This window comes from Anas acuta, chromosome 2, assembly GCF_963932015.1.
Source record: "Anas acuta chromosome 2, bAnaAcu1.1, whole genome shotgun sequence".
In the NCBI taxonomy this organism is placed as follows: Eukaryota; Metazoa; Chordata; class Aves; order Anseriformes; family Anatidae; genus Anas; species Anas acuta.
In genome coordinates this window covers 48,584,540-48,609,685 of record NC_088980.1, presented here as the reverse complement: position 1 = coordinate 48,609,685, position 25,146 = coordinate 48,584,540, and the positions used below count along the sequence as shown (strand labels likewise).

Below are 25,146 nucleotides of genomic sequence, written 5' to 3'. Positions count from 1 at the left end.
TATACATTTATTGTGTCAGTTAAAAACAAACAAACAAACAAAAACAGAGTAGAATTGTTTTGTATACAGAGTAGGTTAAAATGAGTCCAGGGGCTGATGATCAACATTGAATTAACAACTTTCCTTCATGCTTGTGTTTACTTTAACATATAAGTGGCTGAGGGCCATCACAGTTTTCATTCATTTGTTCAAAAACCAATGCCAGATTTTGTCAAATACTATGCTGCATTTCATCATGAAGAAATTGAAAAAAAAGCTATGTGCTCGCCCTCCTGCCCCCACCAACATCCACTAAAAAGTAATGTTTCTGAATTTGCTGTGAGTCTATATCAGATCTGCTGAGAGTTTTATTAACGCTCTTTTATTTCTGTTCAGTCAGTGTGGAGAGGACTTCCCCTCCCCCATGCCTCTTTTCCACCAAGCATAATTGTGATGTTTGGGTGACTCCTGGACTCTTCATGGATAAACATGCTCCCGTTAATTCACATATTTTAATTATTATGCTTACGTTTCAACCCAGAAAAAATAAATTAGATGACAAATCAGACCATGATTGTGAAGCATATTTTTACTTTTTTTTTTTCTGCTTTCTTTTTATTTTATTTTATTTTATTTTATTTTATTTTATTTTATTTTATTTTATTTTATTTTATTTTATTTTATTTTATTTTATTTTATTTTATTTTATTTTATTTTATTTTATTTTATTTTATTTTATTTTATTTTATTTTTTATTAAGACAAGCCTTCAGCTACAGACCATCTTCAACTTTATTTACCACAACCTTGCTGTTATCACAGAATGCTGCTCCTGCCAGTAAGTGTTTTTTGTTTGTTTGTTTGTTTGTTTTTTGTCTGCATTATGCAGATATTAACCAACTCTCACAATGTACTCAATGTTAAATCAATGATTAACTGAAATTATGCTCCATAACAACATGAAACTCTTAAATTTGAAGATTACGTCACTTCTGGAAGGCCAGCTGTGATTGTCTAGTACAGTTGGACCATAGCTCAGGACCTGTTGACACCCAGCCTCTACTTATTCCATTAGACCATGCTGCCTTCTGACTAAAGATGTTTCCCAATTAGATGTAAATTATACGGTTTTATATATTATGTTTAATTAAAGAATGAACAAATAGTAGTGACAACTGGCAAGATGGTTATTTTGTACCATCTCGGGCTCAGCTACAGCTACAAAAGGGGCATGCAATCAGCAGTTGTCTTTAAAAAGAGCAGTTAGAATAAAATGATTAGTTTAATCAATTTAGACCTATTTTCTTGAACAAACAGAACTAGAATAGCTTGCTCTGTTCAGGCTGGAAGAAGACTTTGTCTGACTGAAAATATTTTAAGTACCATCCATTCATCCAGAAAGCCAAAAAAAGCTGTATTTCATATAATCAACATTTTACTATGTTTACCAAGGAATTTCAGTTCTTGATCAATGATAGTAATTTTCTGATAAAAGTGCTATCTCATAAAAAAAGAGGAACTATTTTAGGTCAAAAAAAAAATATCTAGATAGAAAGTATACAAGATTTTTTTCCCCTTTCTGAATTATTTGTATTTCATTAGGAACTATTTAGCACGTACACTGGAACAAGAAATGGATTGTGAAGGTCAGTTTAGCAGAAGACACACAAACCTACATACCCTCTTGATAGTTTTATTCTGCGTGCTTGTCATACAGCATTTTTTCACAGTACATAAACAGATGAGAAGCATGTGAGTGACTTGGGGACTTTAAATGCGTTTCTGGAATTTGTTGAATTGCACACCGTAATCACTTAACCTGTTTCAGGTCAGTTAAGATTTTCTAGTGCATAAATACATATACAGCAAACTGATTCTAAGACATGCTTAAAGCACAGTATATGTGTGACAGGTCCTATTCAGTTCTTCTGAAAGCTATCCTACAATTTTAAAATGCTTTTTGTGTGTGGTTTGTTTAAGGAGAGGCAAGATCACACTGCCATCTGATCATAAAGGCACTACTGAACTTAGTGAGAATCTTTCTACTGGAGCTCACAACATTTAGATTAGGCCAAGTGATCTGTAAATGTCTCTCTCTGTATACAAATGAACTTAGTTTTCCTAATAGTCTCTTGGATTATTTTGCCATACTACAAAAGTTGCAAGTCCACAAAGTTGCAGTATGAAGTATGCACATACTTTGTGGGTGTTAATATGTTTGGACTCAGAATTGTAATGCAAAATACTTTAGCTGTTCCTCTTTAATAAAAGTAGTTACTTGATACGTTAGCAATCTATTAATTTCAATTTCTTTGGAATTTGTATACAACACTACAGCAGTACTCTTAATCAGCAATATGCATATTCTTATCATACTCTTAGCATACTCTTATTTTACATTACAGTGCTAGACATTGATTAAGATGTTCTTACTGGACTATCAGATATTATCTCCTGTGTAATTTGTAAAGAATTAAGTTAATAATTTTCCATTTGGGGATCCCAGAAAATTTGATTTTCTCTAACAAAGTGTGATATGTAATGAGAACAGACAAACAATTAGCTTTCTGTAATGTCTGTGGATTAAATTTCTGATTGCAGTTTGAACATAAAGATTTAGAAGAATACAGATAAGAAATAAATCAGATATTCATAGAAATCACGGCATTCAAAATCAATAGAAACTTAATTTTCAGTAACTCTTGCTAAAGAATAAAAGCTTTAGAGATAGTATTACCCAGCACATTCCTTAAGACAGTGGAATGCAGCCCTGGCAATCTACAGCATAAGTATTTCCTGTCTCTGCTGAAAGTTCAGGTAGGCTATGTAACATATTAAAGTGTAAGGATCATGTGTATTCACTTAATATGAAAGTTAATACTACTTTCATTCATTGGCTTCCTGATGTTTAAAGAGTTATTAGGTAACACATTGTTTCTTCTTAACCCTAGCTCTGAACTGTCATCTAAATTTCACAGTGTGCTTTATGCTCAAGTGGTGATTGATCATGTTGCACATATTGGTCAACTCTGACTAGCAACAAGTTAAAAAGCCTTGACCTTGGGATAAAATCGTGCTGAGTGTCAAACCTGTCAAACCTCCAATTTTTCTTTTACTGAATGTAAATTTGGTTATATTTTACTATGAAATGAAAAAGTCTGTGTACCTGAAACACCTAATTCCTAATTTAAGGCCAAATATAGAACAGATATATATCTTTTTGATCTTGCTTTATTCAGTAGACACTATTGATTTTATACTGAACCCCATGTGGTCCATTATAAAGTATATTCCTATTTACAATTAAGCAATTTTAATAATGAAGTATCTATTATTAAAATGCCAGAATCAGTCAAAACACTGGTTGGTTTTGGTTAAAACAGATGAATTGCATCCTCATTTGCACCCATGCCTCAAGGTAATTGCTGAAAGAAAGTAAAGGTCTTTCTTTTAAAGAATGACCTGGTCATGCTAGAGGTTGAACTGGGACAGCAATTTTTAACCAATATATTGATGGTACTGTCGCAAAATATCAAATTGATTAGATCTGCCAGAAATAAAGAATTAATGGACCTTTTCAACTGATTCTTTAATGGTCAATATCCTTTAAAATTTTATATATATTGTATAGATAAATAAAATATGGATATATCAATATTTTACACTACAGTGATGGAAAAATTATTTTTGTTCAGATCTATATATTCATCCTTACTATGCTAGCTCATGTTTGCATTACAGCTTAATGTTGAAAAAGAGAATTATCTTTGGAAAGTGTGATTACTCCAAACAATTGATTCAGTTCTAAACATCTGAAACAGTATACAAAACGACAGCTGCATTTGGGTAAATACATCAAATATACAGAAATGTATAAAACTTAATCATGTCATTTATAGTGAGGCTGTTAAGCTGCAAATTGCATTGGAGAACATGTTAAAAATAAGAGAGTCACCTTAACAGTCTGCCCGTACTGCTCCTTTGCATTAGTCTGAAACTAATTCTGCATCAGCATGAAATGAATTGGATTTGGTTCATAACCAGGTCTTGAATATTATTCTTACCAGGGCGACATACAGCGTTGTGGAAGTTCCAGTCATAAATCATGTTTGTTAACAGACTTGCTAGGAAGAGAGTTATTGTTATATGACCAAGCGAAAGAATAGTAGTTTCATCAGCTTGGTAATTGAAACACACACAGTGTCTCTAACAAATACTACTGAAAGTTAGCAAGGAAAAAATTACAAATTTACCAAAAAGACACCAAATTATAGCTTTTTCCTTTAGGACACCAGGGGTTGTTTAACAATGGTGCAGAGGCTTTCTGATTTTCTCAAGTCCTACAGTAAAGGTTTCATTCACTTACAAGGTAGAAAACATAGCTTGCTTCCCTTTTTTAGGTATTCTTATATGACAAAGTACAGTCTGATTATCAGAGAAATGCTATAAAAGAAAATGTTTTGTGACCCCCAGAACAGTAATAACGATGACAAAACCCTGAGAATCTCTCTAATTATTTTTGACTATTTTGGATCTCAACTTAAAACATCTAGAAGAACAAGCATGTTTGATACTGATACTGAGTTAGATTTTCCCATGTTCTCTCATTCTTGGTTGATTAACAGATTAGTGTGCATGAGCACAGAAAATATCCAGGCCTTGGAGATTTTCCTTATGGATGAATTACTTAAATTAGAGCAGTCTCTCTCTAGGGAACGGAATACAGGACAAAACAAACAAACAGAAAACAGGGGAGTTGCCTCAATTTCCAGGAGACAATCCCTTACCAAGCATGATTGTACAATAAGGTAAAATACCGTAGACTTCTTAAATATTTTCAAATAATTTGAATTAATATGTTTCAGGATCTCAATCCTTATCTTGAAAAAAGCCATGGCACAGCAATTTAGAAAACAGACTCTGCTCATTATGCTATCATACAGAACCATCCAGCTGAAACCCAAGAAGAGAAAAAAAAATATTAATTTATTAAAAAAATAAAACCTCTATCTTAGAGAAAAGCAAGGGATTAAATTCTTTTGCCATGACCACACAAGCTGCTACTGGCAGATCTCAGCTTTCAAATTCTGTAAGTCTTATTCAAGGACTTGTGAGATGTAATATCATCTTTCAGTCACAGATGTTTCTGTGAGTCTAAATATTTGAAGAAGACCACAACAATTTACATGCTTGAAGATCCCAAGACCTCAAGATTTTATATACCTGAACAGTTTATATGCTTGTAGAAGACCCCAACATTTTAAATAAAGTTTTGAATCTCCTCGTGTTGTGATATGCTAACAGTAGAATAGCTGAAAAATGTGAGCTTAATCAACATTGCCCAACGATGTCTTGTAATTTTGATTCATGAATTACAGATTTATGAATTACTGGTATGTGAATGAATTTAAATCTTGTTGGGTGTGGGTAAGGATTTTTTCAAGGAAGGGATCGTTGCCAATACATTAATTATGACCAGAATTCAAAGTAAATTGAAGTTTAGATAGCTTTATTATGTGGTTAAAATGCACATAAATAAAATGACACTGAAAATTGACCTAACTTAAATTCCCTCATGTGAATTACAAGGTAAAGGTATTTCAAGTGTTTGCTGGCTTCAAATGATAGACCATACTGCAGCCTATTGCCTCCCTGTTTTGACCCTAAACTGGACATAGAGGTAATCGGTGGAGTCTGAACACTGGTAAAGTCACTGCAGTTTTGTCATTATCTTAGCAGAGCTAACATCTAAGTCAAAGCCTGGCTTGTGAACCACTGAAATAAGTTAGAATGGTGAGGACCTCTGAGCAATCATTTGTTTTTCCTCTGCCTCTGTCTTGTCAATTTGGATGCATTTTGAAACATCACTAAACTTCAGTGCAGGAGCATTGTTGGAAGGCAGTCTGACAGTTGGGTCCACAGAAAATCACACTTAAACGAACCTTAAAGATGCATTGCAGATTCAAGACAACGTGTGGTTATTTTGGTAACAGTTATAGAGCTTCAACTATTTTCAGTGTTGTCAGTGAAACTGTAAAATAGCACAACTATCTCTGGCTGCAGACTGGAAAACAAAATAACAACAAAAAATCCCAACAAAAGCTGCAAACAAAACCAGCGTACATTATGCAGAAATTGCCTTGGCATGCAGGTCATTGGTGATTTCATTTGTAAGTAATGTTTTGATTGTCACAGATTATATGTTGCTCTCATCCCCCTGACATTTGTTGTACAGCGGGATTGATTTTTGTGCTTCAGTATGAAAAGGTCACTTTGATCAATGCAGTGTAATTGGCACTAAATTAGGATCATATCAGGTTATTTTGCTATTTAATGATGAAATATTAAAGAATAGCATGGGAAGATTGCAGGCACTAAAGTGCACTTTAAACCTGCTGTAATGATGTTTTATTTTGTGGGAAAAATGGAGAGAAAAACAACTAAAGTGCAGAAAATGACTGTGATGTATTGGAAGAGTGGCCTGGAATTATATATTTTCACTTGAAATAGACTGAAAGCCCCACACACAAAACACCAAACCCAGCAGTCAGTCCTGAATACGTTATACACAGAGACCCCTTCTTTAGAAGTTTTAATGCTGATTGTGTTCATTATGTACTAGTTACTTGTGTTAAGACTTTACAATCAGTGTATAATGTAATGACTGGCCAAAAGCAGATTTCTGAAGTTATGCACACAAGCCAGGATTCAGGGCAACACTTGAGACATGTTTGGGTACCATTACACTCAAAAGCAAATAATTAGGCACATAGTTAATCTAAACCTGCGTAGGGAGAGCTATAAAGATGTAAGCTCATAGAACACTTTGCAAAACACCGTGGTACAAATGTGTTTGGATTATTCAAAAGCAGTGAACTTAAACATTTTTTTGATTTTAAAAAAGATGTTCTTGTGTTTTACTTGTGCTACCAATTTTAAGTCCAAATCCCTCACCCTTTTAAGAAAACTCTGTATTAGATTATCAGTATTTATAGAACAGTATCTGTAGTGTAGACCAAGTTTAACATCTTAAACTTTTAAGTTTGTACTCCAACTAGAAAATGTACTTAAGGAGAACACAATCCAATGAGATTTCCTGAAACACTGACTGCCTTTAAAGAATAACCTTTTGATTAAGATTTTCTAAAGGGTAGATGCAGAACACACCAGTGTTCTCTGGGTTAACAGTGAAACTTTCCTCTGATGGGTGATGATTTTGCATCAACTCTCACATCTGAGCACCATACAACTTAAAGGGACTCTGAAAGCTCAGTTCCCATAAAAAATAAATAATAAATAAATAAATAAATAATCAGCCAGCCTCAGGCAAAACTATTCAGTCAATTCTCACTGAATTCAATAGGATTTATTTTTAAGTAAATTCAGTAGAATTAGATGGGTTATTCATTTTTAAAAATATTGTATACCATCTTTAAGATTGTGAAATCTGAATCTATCTATTAGTACATCTAAAAAAGTCTAAGTGTGTATATATGAGTTCCACAAGCTCAGATACTTTCTATTAATGTGGATATGTTTAGAACATGAGTTTTGTCAATATTTTTTTCAGACTTTGCATCTAAAATAATGATAAGCATCATAAGCAGTGTTAAGTGTATGTTATTTTCTCTACTGTAAATACATGCACTCTCCAATTATTCTGAAATGTTTCTGAACAAGAGCAAGCAGCATAAGATTATACTTTTAAATGCAGCTAATGTTGCAAGAAATTTGTTTGTGGCTTTGCTGCCATTAAGTATATTATCTAGCTTCAGCATGAACTCTAAAATGGCTAAGATATTAACCTTTTAATTACCATAGAAATTCAATTCTAAAACTATAAATAATCTAATACAATAACATTGAAATGATATAAACCTTATCAGGTAACCCTGAATCACTTTTTTTAGCAGGCAGTGTTTGGCTTAATCAGTCCTGAAAACTTCCCTCACTTTTTTCTTTATGCTCTTACTAAGTGTTTGATTTACTGGACACATTTTATGTTTAGTTTAAAGTATGACCCACAGTGAAAGAAAAACAACAGTCAGGAGAAACTTATTATTTAACCATGGAATGATAGACTATTTTCATGATCAAGGGAAAATGAAACACGCTGAGAGATTGTGGGAGCTAAGTGTGGGAGAGATGTGTAGAGAGGAGTGTGCAGAAAGAACACATTCCAAAATGTTTGGTTTGGGGTGTTTTTATTTTATTTTATTTTATTTTATTTTATTTTATTTTATTTTATTTTATTATTTTATTTTATTTTATTTTATTTTATTTTATTATTTTATTTTATTTTATTTTATTTTATTTTATTTTATTTTATTTTATTTTATTTTATTTTAATTTTGAGTAACTGGGGCTTTGGCATACCTCACAATCAAGGTCATGACATGGACTTATACGGTATCACAGTATGCTTGATCTTCCACTAATCTTGAAGAATTTACCAGCAAGCAAGAAAGACAGAATACAAAAGAAACTAAATATCTTTCAATAATAAGAGCCATGTCTTCTATTTTCAGTACTTTTTTTCTTCAATTCAGTGTTTTTTACATGTGAAAGGAAAAAAGAGGAGAGGAGAGGAGAGGAGAGGAGAGGAGAGGAGAGGAGAGGAGAGGAGAGGAGAGGAGAGGAGAGGAGAGGAGAGGAGAGGAGAGGAGAGGAGAGGAGAGGAGAGGAGAGGAGAGGAGAGGAGAAAAAAGAAAAGAAGGAAAGGAAAGGAAAGGAAAGGAAAGGAAAGGAAAGGAAAGGAAAGGAAAGGAAAGGAAAGGAAAGGAAAGGAAAGGAAAGGAAAGGAAAGGAAAGGAAAGGAAAGGAAAGGAAAGGAAAGGAAAGGAAAGGAAAGGAAAGGAAAGGAAAGGAAAGGAAAGGAAAGGAAAGGAAAAACTTATTGAGTTTAAAAAAAAAAAAAAGAGATTATTGAGGAATCTTTGTTATGGTATTCCAACAGTGGAAAGATAAAAAGATTGTGTTTAGATGGAACAGTAAAGGATAGAAAAGATAAGGTGTATTTTAAGTGATATGTCAAAGTTTTCTTGATCCTTTAAAAAGAAATGTTTCAATAAAAATGTACCTGGGATAGTTAAAACCATAGTATAAAACAGTGGTGAGTTTCTGTAAGTATATATATATAAGTAAATTAGTATATAAGTGTGTATATATATATATATATATATATATAAGGATATTCTAAACCATTTTCTGTCATGTCACTGTAATTTGAGATTTGATTAACTGTTCCAGTTATATTTCCAAGAAGATTCCTCTAACACAAAGGTGTCATGTGAACCAGCACTTAAATTTATTAAAATTTGTCTTTGCTGTTAGGAAATATCTGAAGCAATCTTGGTTCAAAAAAATCATGTACAGTGATGATTACACACGATTACACACCTATATATTCAGTGAAGTTAGTAGACCACAATACTTCCATCTGATTCACAATAAGTGGATGGAATCAGTGCAGTGATGCTGATAACACAAAGATGATTAAAATCTAGAATAATAGAATCATTCAGGTTGGAAAAGACCTCTAAGGTCATCTAGTCTAGTAATGACAAGTACAGCATTTGACCATGCTACATGTTTCTTGAAGACCTCCAGGGATGGTGAGTCAAACACTTCCCTGGGCAGCTTATTCTAATGCTGCACAAGCCTTTCAGTAAAGAAATTTCTCCTAACATCCAAACAAAACCTCCCCTGGCACAACTTGAGGACGTTTTCCCTCGTCTTATCACTTGGTGCTTAGGCGAAAAGCTCAATCCCCACCTCACTACAACCTCCTTTAAGGTAATTGTAAAGTATAATAAGGCCCCTTGAGCCTTCTCTTCTCCAAGCTAAACAACCCTAGCTCTCTCAGCTCCTTATAAGACTTGTTTTCTAGACCCTTCACCATCTTCGTTGTCCTTGTAGTAAGTAGTGCAAGCAGCAACTACTACTTTGGGGTAAATACTCATTTCCAAATACAGTAAAAAAGGTTATGAGAAAACAAGCTTCATGCCCCATAAATGATTAAGAAGTTAATTAGCAAACATTTTTTTTTTTGAAGATACTGTATTTTTTGTTGGCTTGTTTGTTTTTTTAGTAGCTATTTGACTTTTATCTACACTGAATCCTCTATCCTGCCTGATCTTCTCCATTAATACTGATTATATATTGCTTTCCTGTCCTAAATCTTACATGCTTCTCTTCACCTGTATATGAAATATATATAGATAAATTTATACACTTCCATTCAAAGTTAATAGAATAGTGATGATTCCATTTACTTTAGCCCGAATTATGGATTATTTGCATATCTTTATACTTTTCAGATCAATATTGATTATTTCTGCTGCACATGTGACTTCTCAGGGATCACTTGCCTTTTTAGCAACACATTGGTGGGAGTCTGAAAGTCTTTGTACAAAACAACAACGACAACAACAAAAAACAAATACAAAACAAAAAAGTGTCTTGTTTGTTTGTTTGTTTGTTTTGTTTGTTTGTTTGTTTGTTTGTTTTCACCCTGAATTGCTCATCTGAGTGTTGAAAGCTGTCCTGGTTTACTGCAGTTCCTTTTTTTATTCTGTCCCAGTGTGGCTGCTTTTTGCATATACATAATGGCTGACCACTGATTCACTCTCTCCTGAGCAGACTGAATTTCCAGCATGACCATGTAGTTTTCAGTAATTTACATATAGGTCTTTAGTCCCATTTGCTCAGTGCCTGGGACTGAGCAATAAGAATAAGGTATGATGTCATTTCTCCCATGCTGGCAAGCACTTATTGCAGTCAGCTCTTGTATGGGTTAGTGGGTGAGACACACAGAAAGTTGGCCATTGAGACATTGATCTAAGAACTGCATTACTGCTGCATCTGTGGGGTACTGTATGCACCTCTCCCCTCTGGCCATGTGATAGCATGTGTTGGCAGAGAAATGGATGTGAGGCCACAGCCATAACAGGAATACTAACCACAATCCCTATGAAAAAGTTCCCAGTGCTGCTTTTCCTCCCAAAGCCTGCCTCAGCAGTCAACTTGGGTGTAGTAGGAACTCTTTACCCAAACCTTGGGGCCTCTTGGGGTTTAGGTTATGACTTGCTCTGCTAGAAGCTGCAGTTCAATGTTCCAGAGTCTTCTTGCACTGTTATGAGAGATGTTTGGGATGGTGATGAGTTTCTGTGTCAGCCTATGGGTGTGCAATGCTCAGTCAAGAACCTGATGGTAAAACTCAAGAAAAAAAAAAAAAAAAAAAGAAATCTGTGGATGGTGTAAACCAGAGCCCATGAGCCCTGGGAAGAATACAGAAACGCTGTCCGGATGTGCAGGGATGGGATCAGGAAAGCCAAGGCATTGACAGAACTAAACTTGGTGGGGGATGCAAAGAATAAAAAGAAGGGATTCTACAGATACTTTGGCTGCAAGAAAGACTAAGGAGAGTGTACTGCCTCTGACAAATGAAGACAAACAACCGACTTAGAGACAACAAATGTGGAGAATGCTGAGGTACTTAATAACTTCTTTGCCTCGGTCTTCACTAGTGGTCAGGCTTCACACATTTTTTGAGTCCCCAAAACTCTAGGCAGGGGCTGAGAGAGCACAGTCCGTCCCACTGGAAGTGAATAGCAAGTTTGGGAACTCCTGACACAACTTAACAACTGCAAGTCTATGGGGCCTGATGACATGCATCCCAGGGCTCTGAGGGAACTGGCTGATGTAGTTGCCAAACCTCTCTGCATCATATTGAAAAAGTCCTGGCAGTCAGACAAAGTCCCTGGTAACTGGAAGAAAGGAAACCACTTCCATTTCTAAAAAGGGTAGAAAGGAGGAAGGGTAGAAAGGGAACTAGACACTGGCGAGCCTCACCTCTGGGGCTGGCAAGATCATGGTACAGATCTTCCTGGAGGCAATGTAAAGGCACATGCAGGACAAGAAGGTGATCTGGGACAGCTAGCATCACTTCACTAGGGCAAATTCTGCCTGACCAGTCTGGTGCCCTTCTGTGATGGAGTTGTGATGGCAAGGGAAGACCAACTGATGTAATCTACTTGAACTTCTGTAAAGCTTTTTACGTGGTACCACACAACATCCTAATCTCTAAATTGGAAAGTTATGGATTTGAAGGGTGAATCATCCAGTGGATAAGGAATTGGCACCATGGCTGCACCCAGACAGTAGTGATCAATGGTTCTATGTTGAGGTGGAGGCAGGTGATAAGCACTGTCCCTCAGGGGTCTGTCTTGGGACCTGAGATTTTCAACATATTCATCAACATACACAATGGGATTGTGTGCACCCTCAGCAGGTTTGTAGATGACACCAAGCTGAGAGGTGCAGTTGATACAACAGAAGGAAGGGATGCCATTCAAAGGGACCTGGAAAAGCTAGAAAAGTGTTCCCATATGAACCTAATGAGGTTCAGCAAGTCTAAATGCAAGGTGTGGCACCTGTGTCAGGGCAATCCCAGGCAGGCGAACAGACTGGATGAAAAACTCACTGAGTTCAACCCTGCAGAGAAGGACGTGGGGATTCCAGTGAATTAAAAAATTGGCATAAGCCAGCAGTGTTTACTTGCAGCCCAGAAGGCCAACTGCATCCTGCGTTGCATCAACAGAGGAGTGGCCAGCAGGTCATAGGAGGTGATTGTCTCCCTCTACTCTGGCCTTTTGAGGCCCCACTTGGAGAGCTGCATCGAGGTCTTGGGGCCACCAGCACAAGAAAGATGTAGATCTGTTCAAGTAGGGCCAGAGGAGGGTAACAAAGATGACCAGAGGGCTGGAGTACCTCTCCTATGAAGAAAGGCTGAGAGAGCTGGGGATGTGCAGCCTGAGGAAGAGAAGGCTCTAGGGAGATCTCATTGCAGCCATTATATAGTTGAAGGGATCTTATAAAAAGGATGGAGATTCTTTACACGGGTAGATAAGAAAAAGACAGGGGGAATAGTCTTAAACTAAAAAGAGGATAGATTTAGATTCGACATTTGGAGAAATTTCTTCACTGTAAGTGTAATGAAGCACAGGAAGAAGTTGCCCAGAGAAGCTGTGGATGCCCCATCCCTGGAGGTGCTCAAGGGCAAGCTGAATGGGGCCTTGGCCAACCTGATCTAGTGGGTGGCATCTGTGCCCATAGCAGGGGGGTTGGAACTAGATAATCTTTAAGGTCCCTTTCAACCCAAGTAATTTTATGGTTCTGTGATTCTGTGCACAGTAGCCTACCGAGCTCCACAGATCTCAATGCATCTTGGTGATCATCCTGAGAAGGGTTTTGGATAGCATTAGGGGCCTTCTAGCCCTTGGTGAGCTGCAGAGAGTATCTTCGGGTAGCAGTGTTCCAATTGCCATGCTGAACCAAGGATGGAAGGAGCTGGTGTGAAGAGCAAGGGTAGGAAGTAGGGATTTGGGATATATCGAACAGAGATGAGCACATCTAATGATTGACCCGCTAGAAGCACAATTCTGAAGCAGTTTAAGTTCCTGTACTAGCAGGATAGTTCATCTGAGGCAGCTTATAATTTTTCCTTCTTACAGGAATACATAAGCTTTCTCCACTTTTTCTTTGCCTGGGATTTTAATTCCTTGCCATTTTCTGTGCAGTGTACCTGCTCTCTCCAGTTCATTTGCAGTGGGACTGGAGTTTTGATGGGAGACTGCAGAGAAAAAGGTTGATCTGAAGGCATTTGTATTTTTTCAGCCAAGGAACATGGTTAGATAACCATGTTGAATGGGACTTTAATTCACCTGCACCAGGTCTCAGAAGGTGACTTGCATAGAAGCACAATAAATAAAGGGCAGAAAGGATCATTCACTGGACCAACAAGCTCATTCTTGCTGTTGTGGATAATCTCACTGTATCCACAAATTTTAGCATGTCTCCCTGGTCTTCTCCCTTGGCCCATTACTTAACATAACGCTGGAAACAATTAATTAGAAAAGGCAGGGCTAGCTTCTCTTTTCCTTTTTAGTGGTGTGAACATTTGTAAGTCTCTCACTTTTTTTTTTTCTTTTTTTTCTTCTCCTCTCTACTTCCTCAACATTGATAGTTGTTATCTATTTGTTTTGGCACTTTAAGTTAACTGCCCACTTAGCCTTTGAGTTCATGTAGGTAGGTTAGTTTTTAAGATAAAGATTAAATTCCTGGTAAATTAATACTTGAAAAATATCACTTTCACTCTTGATAAGGGATCTTACTACTACTCTCATAGATAAAATGAAAGGCTCTAACTCCATCTAATGTTCAAAACGCTGAGCATCCAGCATCAGAGTAGTCTGCTTGCAAAATATGACAGTTTTCCTAGGTTTCAAATATTATTTTCTTACTGTCGTGGTTACATAACTTAAAAATAATTTGAGGAACACTTGAAATATGATACAAAGTGGTTTAATGAGGCACACCTCTTTAATAATAACGGTCACTTTTACTTCTTTTTGATTCTCAATGTTGTTTAAATGCACTGTCAATATTACATTTTTTCATGAATAAGCTCCTTTCAGTAAGTATATGTAAAAAGATATCTTTCTCTATAAAATTAGAGTAAAATAAGGAGTGATGAAAAATAAGATTAATAGTGTTGTTATAACTAGCATTATCATCTCATTCTTAATATTTTGTTTGTTTTTTAAACCAATTAGTACTCACCAAGACCTTTACTGTTACTGTATTTGTAACGTACCAAAATTTAAATGTTTTTGTAGTCCTGCTGTTTATGTTAAAGCATATCTCAAATTAATGCTATACAAAGAATAGAAACTGTACATACATTTATGGACAGAGCTCCACCATGTAAGCAGACATGCATGGATACACACACAGCCATTTCCTTCAAAGCATATCTTCTTGTATGTGAACACAAATTTGAAAATCTATGAGCCACGATAATATTAACTCCTAGTTTCTTTGACCCCTCATAAAACAAAAGAAGAATGAGTGTTTAGCTAAAAGGATTCTAATGATGCCTTTGGACTCTTATGTTCACGTAATGACTGGTAGAAAGATTTATATGCCCTGTATAGGTATAATTAGACACCCACAAACCCATTGACCCTGCTGAGGTGAAGAGCTCTCCTGCTTTTTGTTTCAGCAGTTGAATCAATACTTGCACGTTTTACCACTGTGGAGTGAAATTGAGGAAATGAAAATCTGATAATTTTGCTCCCACTGCAGTCTAGACAGAGGAAAGCAGTTTTAGTCTTTGACAGGAAGATCTATTTCCAGTTTCTCAAAAGGCTAGTGTCAATTTTGAAACCTCTTATTATTGATTTTTCAGTTTTGTTAAAAAGGATGTTTTATTAGAAATATTAGTCCCAGTTACAATGTAAGCTTATGTCTGTTTCACAGGTTGATGAAATCATGGTTTAATTTTGGTCTGAATCACAGAGAACTTCCACCTGATGACATTTGTAGCAAAAAATGCAGTCTGAAGAAGTTAATTTCATTGTCTCTCCTAAATCTACGTAAAACACAACAGAACTTGGTAGGCAATTGCGGAGATTTACCTAGGAAGTACAGTGCATATGTAGAAACTATAGGGCCAAAATATCCTTTATAATAAATATAGTTTGGCATGAACTACATTTTTATATACTCTTTATGAAGCATTATCTTTATTTAACATATGTTTTATATATATAAAACACTAATTCCTCTGAGGTGTAAGAAAAGGCACAAAAATTAAATAAGAGTACTTAACAGAGGACCTTGAATCATGAGGTGATTATATTAAATTTTAAATGAAAATAATAACATAAAGGAAATTATATTTAAATAATAAATATTGAAACATACCAATAATTTAGGAAAAGTATTAGAAATTGATAATGTAAAATTTCAATTTACTGTGGTATGCAATTTATATGTTATGTAATTCATGATATATGGCTAATATCTATTTTGTTTTGACATTGATTCCACATGATGATATTAATAGATTTTACTGATTTTAATGCTCTGTCACTTATTTTTATTGATAGTATCACAGTGTCTCATATTGTTGTTCATAACATATTGAAAGCACATATAATCATAAGAGATCTGAGCAAAATATCAGCAAAACCAAAAATCCTCAAGACCCCTTAAAGACAAAATAGAAGTCTTTTTATATGTACAGACTAAGAAGCTTAGGATTAGAATAGCACAGATGGTTCAAGTATTAACCAGAAATTACTTTTTGCAAACACACACAAATGTGTCAATAAGTAAGCTACTATGGAAATAAATAAACCACTTTCCTAATTCATTAAGACAATAGGAATCAGTTTAAGGGTGCGTCACATGCCTTGTTTTAATGCTGTGCCTCATAGGAGAAGAAATCAAGGTATAATACTTTGACATATAATCAGGTCTGAAGGCACTGTTAGTATCTCTTTGCTCACCATTTGACAATACTTATTGTCTTCCCCAAAAACAGTTCACATTGGAAGTAATCCCTGATATTTATTTTTATTTGTTTGTGTCTTTAGCATGCTCCTGAGAGAGGCACAGCTTTTGGGGATGAAGGAATTGATATTAAATATGCATATCAGGACAAATGAGTTTGCTTTTTACAGCTTTATTTTCTGCCAATGGAATTTTATTAAGCACAAATTAATGAAGCTTTAGGACTCTTACTCGCTCCTCCCATAGGACTAGTAAAAGTAAAATTCTGCTTTACTGAATCTTTCAAAAGAGGTAGTAAAAGAACAACAAAAAAAAATGAACAAGGAAAAAACTCTTTACTTGCCATTCTATCAAAGTTTCACTTCTTGCATGGATTGCATTGGTCTTTGGTTGATCTTGTAATCATAAGTACTGGTATGGCAATTATGGCAACATACATTTACTGATAATATGCAGTTATTTTTGTGGAAAAGTCTAAATCCCTGTCTTTCAATGACATATATTTATTTACCTAATATACAACGTTTTCTCATAAAATCCTGAACTGAAGCAAAATTAGGATGTTATTAAGGTATTGGGGTACCTTTATATAGATTTGTGTCTTTACAAAAAGAGCCTGTGGTTAGTTGAAAAGATTTGCAAATAAAATGACTAAAATGATGTTGAGCTCAGTAGTACTTTTAAGAATACCTATGGGATACATCTTTAAAAGGACTAATAAATACTTTATCTATATGCTAAGTATGCTGGGTAGTGACAAATCACTAATCAGTTATTTGCTGTGATTTTTTCCCTCTTTTTTCAAGGTATCTCAACTTATTTATTTATTTATTTATTTATTTATTTATTTATTTAATGTAAAATAGAAATACCGTAGATTGTCTCTAGTAGTATGGAAATGTACTTTTCTGTCATCTGCATTCATTAAAACCAAAATTCTCTCTTTTTCTTTTCTTGTAAGTTTTATATGTTGGTTTTCAAAACAACAAACACCAGGAAAAGACTTTTCCATTTTGCCAGAGAAAACATGCCAGAAAAAACATGCTCAATATTTAGAATTCAAGGCAGTTGTTTTTGTTTGTTTGTTTGTTTGTTTTTCTTCTGCTAGTACTATTAGGTGTAGTTTAGCCAAAGAAAAACATTACAATACATTACATGAAGTCATCTCTTTCCAATATAAAAAAAAATAAAAATAAAAATAAAAATAAAATTAAGTAATGAGCAAAACCTTCTAGAAATATGGGGGAGCAATTGCATTTTGCTTAAAGGAAAAGTTGAAAATCCATTTATTGATTGAATAGATGGCTTGTTAATCAGAAATTTGTTCTTTTTATATAAGCCATATTTTTATGTATTTTTCTTCAGTGCTAGCAGAAGTTAATGCTTTGGGATAAATACTTGTTTTCAAATAAAGTTAAAAGGGTTATGAGAAAACAAGCTTCATGCTCCATGACTGATTAAGAAATTAATTAGCAAACATTTTTATTTGGAAAAAATATTGTATTTTTTTGATCCTTTTTTTTTTTTTTTTTTTGGTTCGTCTGTTTGTTTTCCAGTAAAGTGGTTAAGCACTTCAAGTAAACAAGATTATGTTTTAAAACTAGGGGAGTGGTAGCAGAAGAAAAGACAACAGTAGTTCAGCACTGAAAAGTTAATAAATTATTCCATTATACCTATAGGTTAGTAAACCTAGTGAAGTGAAGTCTAAAAACTTCTCCAAATGATATCATAATAATTTAAACTAAATTCCTTTGCATCTGAGAGTTCTCCAAGAAGCTTGGCATATGAAGATGAGATTTGAGATACATTTTGGTGTTACTGTCATGAAAGTTGGATTATGAGAAAATGCTATAGTATCTACAACCAGTGTTTACAATGAAAGACAAATTTAAATTCAGTAGACTCTTATTTAAGTGATAAAATTGTAACTAACACATCATAGTAAAATTATGTCTTACTCTCTTCTTGAAGTGCAAGTAGTCATTCCTATGCTGTGGTCATATTTAGACACTTGCTGATCTCTGCCTAGCTCACATAATCTAACCCATACATACACATGCTTTTCCAAACAGTATTGTCCAAATAGTAAATGAAGATTCTTTTTTATTTCTATCAGAAGTAAGCAGCATGTACATGAGTGACTGCACATACTCACATACTTACTATCTGGGGCAAACTGTCACGCAGTTATCTTGAGCTCTTTTCAGACTTTATTCTTATTGTTCTCATTGAGTGTTCCAGTCATGGTACAACTTCATTCCCTGTTACAACTACTGCAAAGTGTTTTAACAGTATTGTTCATTTTGGAAATATGAAAGATAATCCCTATATTGAAATTTGCACTCCTTTTTGGAATAAGAAATAAATTAATAGTAGCATGGGCCCAGATGAGAAAAATGGAAATAGGTGTCCTTTAGCAGCAAGCTTTATCCTTTGAATGTGTAATCTACAATGTTAAAAAAATGGTTTCTTTGTTTAAGATACCAACTGGAAAAAAAATAAATCATGGGTTTTTTCTTTACAACTAAATTTATCATGCTATTAAAATACAAAGAATGTAATGTGTTTACTCAGTATGGACTAACAATAAACAGGCTCCAGTCCCTGCCACCTTTTTAATTATGAGACCAGCTGAGCTATGTTATCAATCTATCTTCCTGTCCTATTTCCTGCTTACATCTCTATTTCTGTACTTTTCTGACTCTTATCATTGTGGTACTCTTAAAGGTTAAGAAGAACTATCTGTCACTCCTTCTTCCTACCCAGTAAAAGTTCTATGGAGTATATATGTGGGATAAAATTTTAATGAGAAAAGCGCAACAGGTGAATTCTGCATTGTGAACTGAAATCCACAAGTCTAGAATAATATTTTTTACGGTAAAAATGTGGAGTCTATGCTATGTAATACAGTGGTTTTGTTGTTGTTGCTGTTGTTGTTTGTTTCAAGCTCTGTCTTCTAGTGCAGTCTGCTTTTATTGTTTGATGGTATGTATATGCTGTCAAAGGTGCTGGCCAAAAGCAGAAATATGGTTACCCATGTTGTTTTGACAATTTATTGTATAACACTGAACATGAAGATAGAGGTCTTGAAATGAATAGTGTGATCATGTGGTTGCTAATAAAACCAAAGAGTACCAGAAGAAGATATTCATAATTATGCCTTAGCTAGTTGGTACTACAAATCTGAGCATTGTACCAGCTGAAAACTTTTGCAGATATGGACTAGTTCCCAGGAAGATATAAAAGGTTTCAACAAGGATTTCTGGCTGAGCATTTTTACTAAATGCTTTGGAATAGGCATTTCCTTCTCAGAGCACCTTCGTTGCTGTAGACTTGTTTGTCCTCCAGATCCCTTAGCTCCTTTTAGATACCAGATACCAGAGTCAGTGGAAGATGTCTGTGTTATATGAACTGGAAGGCACATTTAAATTTGACCTCCTTTTACTTGATACTTATTGCCTTTACAACTTCGCTGTAGGCTACACTATATACAGATATCAGAAGATCAGATAGAATAATGTAGGTGCTTACCATAACAATTTTAATATTGCAGGTTAGGATTTATTTACAGTAAGTGGCACTCTTTGAAAGTGAAAAATGTGTCCTTGAAGGTAAAATTCACATGATATAATGGTTCAAGAGAATTAAAAATAACATGTTTCTACTAGTTATATATGTATAGCAAGTGCTGCATGTGTCATCTTCATGTGTACACCTAGATTAAGTCTTTTTTGTTAAAAACTTAACAGTGAAATCCAGCAATTTAGATCACAATTAATGATGAAAAATTATGTGAAAACAATACGAACTGTGTCCATTCCAGGTTCTTAAACAAATTTATTTATTTATTTATTTATTTATTTATGCTTTAACATGGAAGACCTGAAATATTACCTTAAAAGGGGGCATAATATGAATAATATGAGGATAATTGTGAATGGATAGAAGGTAAAGTATTCTTAATTGTACTAGAAAATGAAATATCCAGATAAATACAAAGTGAAGCATTTTGATTTGTAAGAGAAAATGTCACTAAAAGATTACTGTAAGTAAACCCTCAACAGTCTTTAATATTACTGATACATAGTGGTTACTGGTAAGAAAGCAACAATAAGACATAATCAATACATTAATTTTATAGCTGAAGTATAGATCTGAGTCGGGCAGTAGTGATTTTAGCACTGTGATTAAATAGCTTTTGCCAGTCCTTGTCAAATGCTTACTTCTAATGTCTCCTGCTATTTGCTATCCAAAACAAATGTTAAATCAGCTACTGGGTTTACAGTAACATATCAGCAAAAATTAAATCAGAACCAAAACCAAAGATTTATTAAATGAAATCAGATTTTTCTAATCAAATTCATTATTGTTGTCTGTTTTGACCTTATAAATAGTACTAGCCTCAAAGAACAGATATATGGGATCAGTGCACAGGTTTGAAATTAGCGTAATCAGAGGGAAGAGAAAAGGTCTCACTGAATTTCATAGTCCTTATTTAACAGTATCTGCAACATGAGAAAACATAAACAAGACTAGGGGAACTCTCTCCTGGCTCATCCTACCTCTCAATAGGTAACTACTTCCTTCTCCACTCTGATTAGGAATCACCCAATTCTCCCTCTTTCCCTTTTCTAAAAGACTTTGGTAAGATTTTAGAGAATTAGGACAAAAGCAAAAATGTGAAATAGATGCTTCTCCAGAAACAGGAGCATATATCTACTAGTATATATGTATCTGAAAAATTCTTCATTATATTTACTCTGGCTAAAATGCTGGTCTGGGAAGAGTTTGTAATTACAATCCATACATTTCTGAATGGCAAAGAGGCAAAGATATCCTATTTAAGCACGTGGATTCTCACAGGAGTAATGAGATTGAATTAAGACAAAGGAAAAATTAAGCTGAGTTTTGGTGATGGTGAGGAACACTTTTCCTTTAGTTTTAGTAATTGTACTTTAGAACAGAATAATCTTCTCAGGAAAGTGGGGAGTCATGTCTATTGGGACATCTTAAAGTCAGCTGGATACAATCTGCTGCTTACATACTTGGAGAAGGGCATCGACAAGGAGAAATCTATTTATATACCCTATTATTTTAATACCTCATGGATAGATATATATATGTATACAGTTGTTCTAATGAGCAGAACTTTTGTTTCTTTCGCTGAAAATAAACAATGGAGAAATTCAGGCTGTGCAGATCTGCTTATCCATCAGTTGTCTAATAATCACATTCTTTGTATTTCAGTTAGTAGTAAGAGGATTTGATTATATTTGAAGATTTTAAAATTTGAAATATTTTAAGATTATATAAAAGATATTTAAAATGTAAATAACTACTATACAATATACAGTATGTATTAATTATGAATTTAGAATACATTTCCAAAGCATAAATTAGTAATTCTTGTGTCTTCAACATCAGATATTTTATTAACTCTTTTAAGAATAAATGAATTCATATAATGGCTTTAATTCTTTGGAATTAAGGTAGGAAGTGAAAGGCCAAAACAAATATGTGCATTTGGACATGTAATACTAAGGTCCATTGGAACTATGTGTATTACCAGTACTGAAAAATATAGACTTGCAAATTGATTACTTTTTTCTAGGAAGGTACTGTGTGTCTTCTTATCAGCAGAAACTGTGTAAAGAGAATACACTCTGTATGAAGTGCTCTCCTGATTTGGATTGGCAAAGATCTGAAGAACACATTGCAATTTTAGCAGCAAGGCCACTCTTTTCAGAAATCGATCAGTAATCTGTAGGAATTAAGCACTGGTGGTAAGAAGTAGCTATAAATACTTCTTAATTTCCCAGTTGCTCCTCAAAGATGTACGTTTTCTTTCTTTCTTTCTTTCTTTCTTTCTTTCTTTCTTTCTTTCTTTCTTTCTTTCTTTCTTTCTTTCTTTCTTTCTTTCTCTTTCTTTCTTTCTTTCTTTCTCCTTTCTCTCTCTCTCTCTCTCTCTCTCTCTCTCTCTCTCTCTCTCTCTCTCTCTCTCTCTCTCTCTCTCTCTCTTTCTCTCTTTCTCTCTCTCTCTCTCTCTCTCTCTCTCTCTTTCTCTCTTTCTCTCTTTGATGCAAATCAGGATAAAGTTGTCTTTCTAGACCACAAGCACATAGTATCAGTTCATGTCAAGCTTTTCAGCCACCAGTAGCCCCAAGTCCTTCCCCACAGGGCTTCTTTCTACCCACTCGTTGCCCCATTTCTGTCTTCATACTTGGGATCGTCCTGACCCAGGTTCAGGACATTGTACTTGGCTGTATTGAACTTCTTGAGGTTTTCATGAGACCACTTCTCAAGCCTGTCATTAATTCTACCGACATAGCTATGATGTCAAGTAAGGACTTTGTAATATAAGAAAAACACATATTCTCACATTTATCTGCAGTATGTTGAGGGAAGAGAAAGAAACATGTTTACAATTCACTATCTTTTAAGAAAATTACTTGTCTCTAATGATGCATGAGACACAGTTTTCCATTTTATAGTTTTTGAGAACTATAAAATTTTTTGAGAAAGCTTTTCTTTAAAAATTGCACTTGATCATATAACCGTGAAGCTAAACTTGCAAGTTTTCTTTACAAAATACACCACTTTCTCAGGGCAGCTTAGAATATGCTGTGATAAAACTCAAATGCATCCTTTTAAATTAATGTTGAAATGTATGTGCTAAAGAACATACTAAAATGAGTTATTGTTGTTGACTAAGGCTATTTTTATATTATGGTAGTTCTGTCTAAGATAACATCTTAAAATGCAGCCTAAAATAAAACTTTGATTCTCCTTTTATTTGCATATTGGCTTTTTTTAATCTCTTAACCTTACTTTTACAGAGCTATATAGGATGTGAATTTGGCTCTGGAAATACAAGGTAACATTAAATATTCTTCCATAATCAATTAAAAAAAAAGATTTCCCCCTCTTGGGGAACCTGATGAAGGTCTTTACTGAACTGAGGTTAGAAGTTTTGGGAAAACCCTGAAATTACTAAGAATAATGATTTCAATATATGACATTCAGAAAGCAAATGATATACTGCTAAACATGGCTTTTGAATACAATTCACATCGTTGGTTTACGTGTGGTTTATAATTAATTGCAAGTGATTCATGATCTTAAGTTTCCAAATCAGAAAGAAATGCAGACAGCTGATTCATATTTTTTATGGTGAGCAGTAATTTGTACCTAATGACTAGTAAAGTGAAATTACTGAGTGTGCTCAACTGAATTTCCTGAATACATCAGTGGGAGTTTTATAATTTTACAGTCAGCATGATATATTCAGAATCAGTTTAAAAAGTGACATTTGGTTCAGATTAAGTTTATAAATAAAATTAGAACTGAATTGGCAGTATTTTCAATTTAATCTCTTTTACTCAGGGGTATATAATTTGGCTTTTATGTTTCTTTGCATTAATTAGAAATAGCAATTGTAGGCACAAGATTAAAACCACCATTACATGTCAACCTCCATGAGCAAGGAGGACATTGTCTGAATGGAAAATTAACTATTCATTCTGCTAAAAACAAAACAAAACAAAACAAAAAAAATACTGGTTTTATTTCACCTTTTCTGTGGATCAAGACAGCATTTCGCTTCTGCAGGAGATAAACCTGCAAGTTTCAATACAGATGTACATGTACAAGCTTTCTTGTTGTTATGTTGCCTCATTTCTATTCCCTGTTTAGTGTCATTGGATGTACAGACTGTATATATGTGTGATTCTGTTTTGTGCCATGTTTTCCCTTTCGTGACAACTTGGGACTGGTTACACCAAGTTGAGACTGCTATGGAGCTAGAACATGGCTGGGGAGTTTAGGCAGATTTGTAAAGTGTGAAGTAGTCCCACATTCCCTCGTACCAACAAGGTTGTGGATAGATGTTAACAACATCAGATTTTTTGCCTTTAAGCAGGGATTTATGCCTCAATTTTTCTGGTCTTAGGACCTCCAGCTATCATCTTTCTCTTTCAACCTTGCTTTATGTGCAGATGTCACAGAGCATCCCTGACAGTTCCTCCGTGTTCTCTGTCTAAAGTGGAGGATCCAAGATCACCTACAATAGCTTCCTGAAGTTTTCTCAAGATATGCATCAAGTGTCCCTGCTGTGTGTTAAGCCCAGGAGAGAGGTCTGGCTTTGCAGTCAGATCCCCAACCCCACAGGACCACAGACCAAACCAAGGGTCATGGTGCAGTGCTTTTGCAATTCTTCATCTCTGCACAGTCTCTGTGGCCAAGAAGACACACAGTAACTCCAAATATAGCTGAAATAGAAGTTTTCTTTTCAGTAAATTAAACAATGCAGGGAAAAAATATTAGAAGAGCTTACATCTGTATTAATCTCTCCAGCACACCCATTGGGTGTATTTTATGGCAGGCCTAAATTCATCAAATGCCTTCAGCAGATGTCTGTCTCTGGGCTTACCTAAATAATCACTTTTATTTTTCCCTTCTTGCTAAAATTCTCTAGAGCTTCCTTTATGTAAGTTTTGTAGGTTAACTGAACAGATCATCAAATACTAGATATTTAATGGTACCAGAATGTTATGTAAGTTTGTTTAAATTCTATATCTGTTCAGGTGTATGACTGCATACATATATGCTACATAACTTTTCAGCAAGTAGTACACAAAACACACATGGTCCAAATTCATCATGTTATGGACACACATAACTGCTGTCTCCTTTTACCTTTCTTCCTCAGTTATACGTATACATGCACAGCCACATGTCTATGTACGACTACAGTCAAACCTGTGATATTATGGCAGTACCTTTTAGTTCAGTGAAAAGTTTTAAGACATAC

At 34.7% G+C, this 25,146-nt stretch overlaps 1 long non-coding RNA gene across 1 annotated transcript in view; it reads left to right on the top strand.

Annotated features, from left to right (window-relative positions):
• The first annotated feature begins 736 nt into the window (after positions 1-736).
• The window catches only part of LOC137851710 (uncharacterized), a 40,869-nt gene continuing 16,459 nt past the window's right edge, over positions 737-25,146 (top strand). Inside the window, exon 1 of the long non-coding RNA XR_011093381.1 lies at positions 737-816. This is a non-coding gene — a long non-coding RNA (uncharacterized lncRNA). The remainder of the gene's footprint in view (positions 817-25,146) is intronic.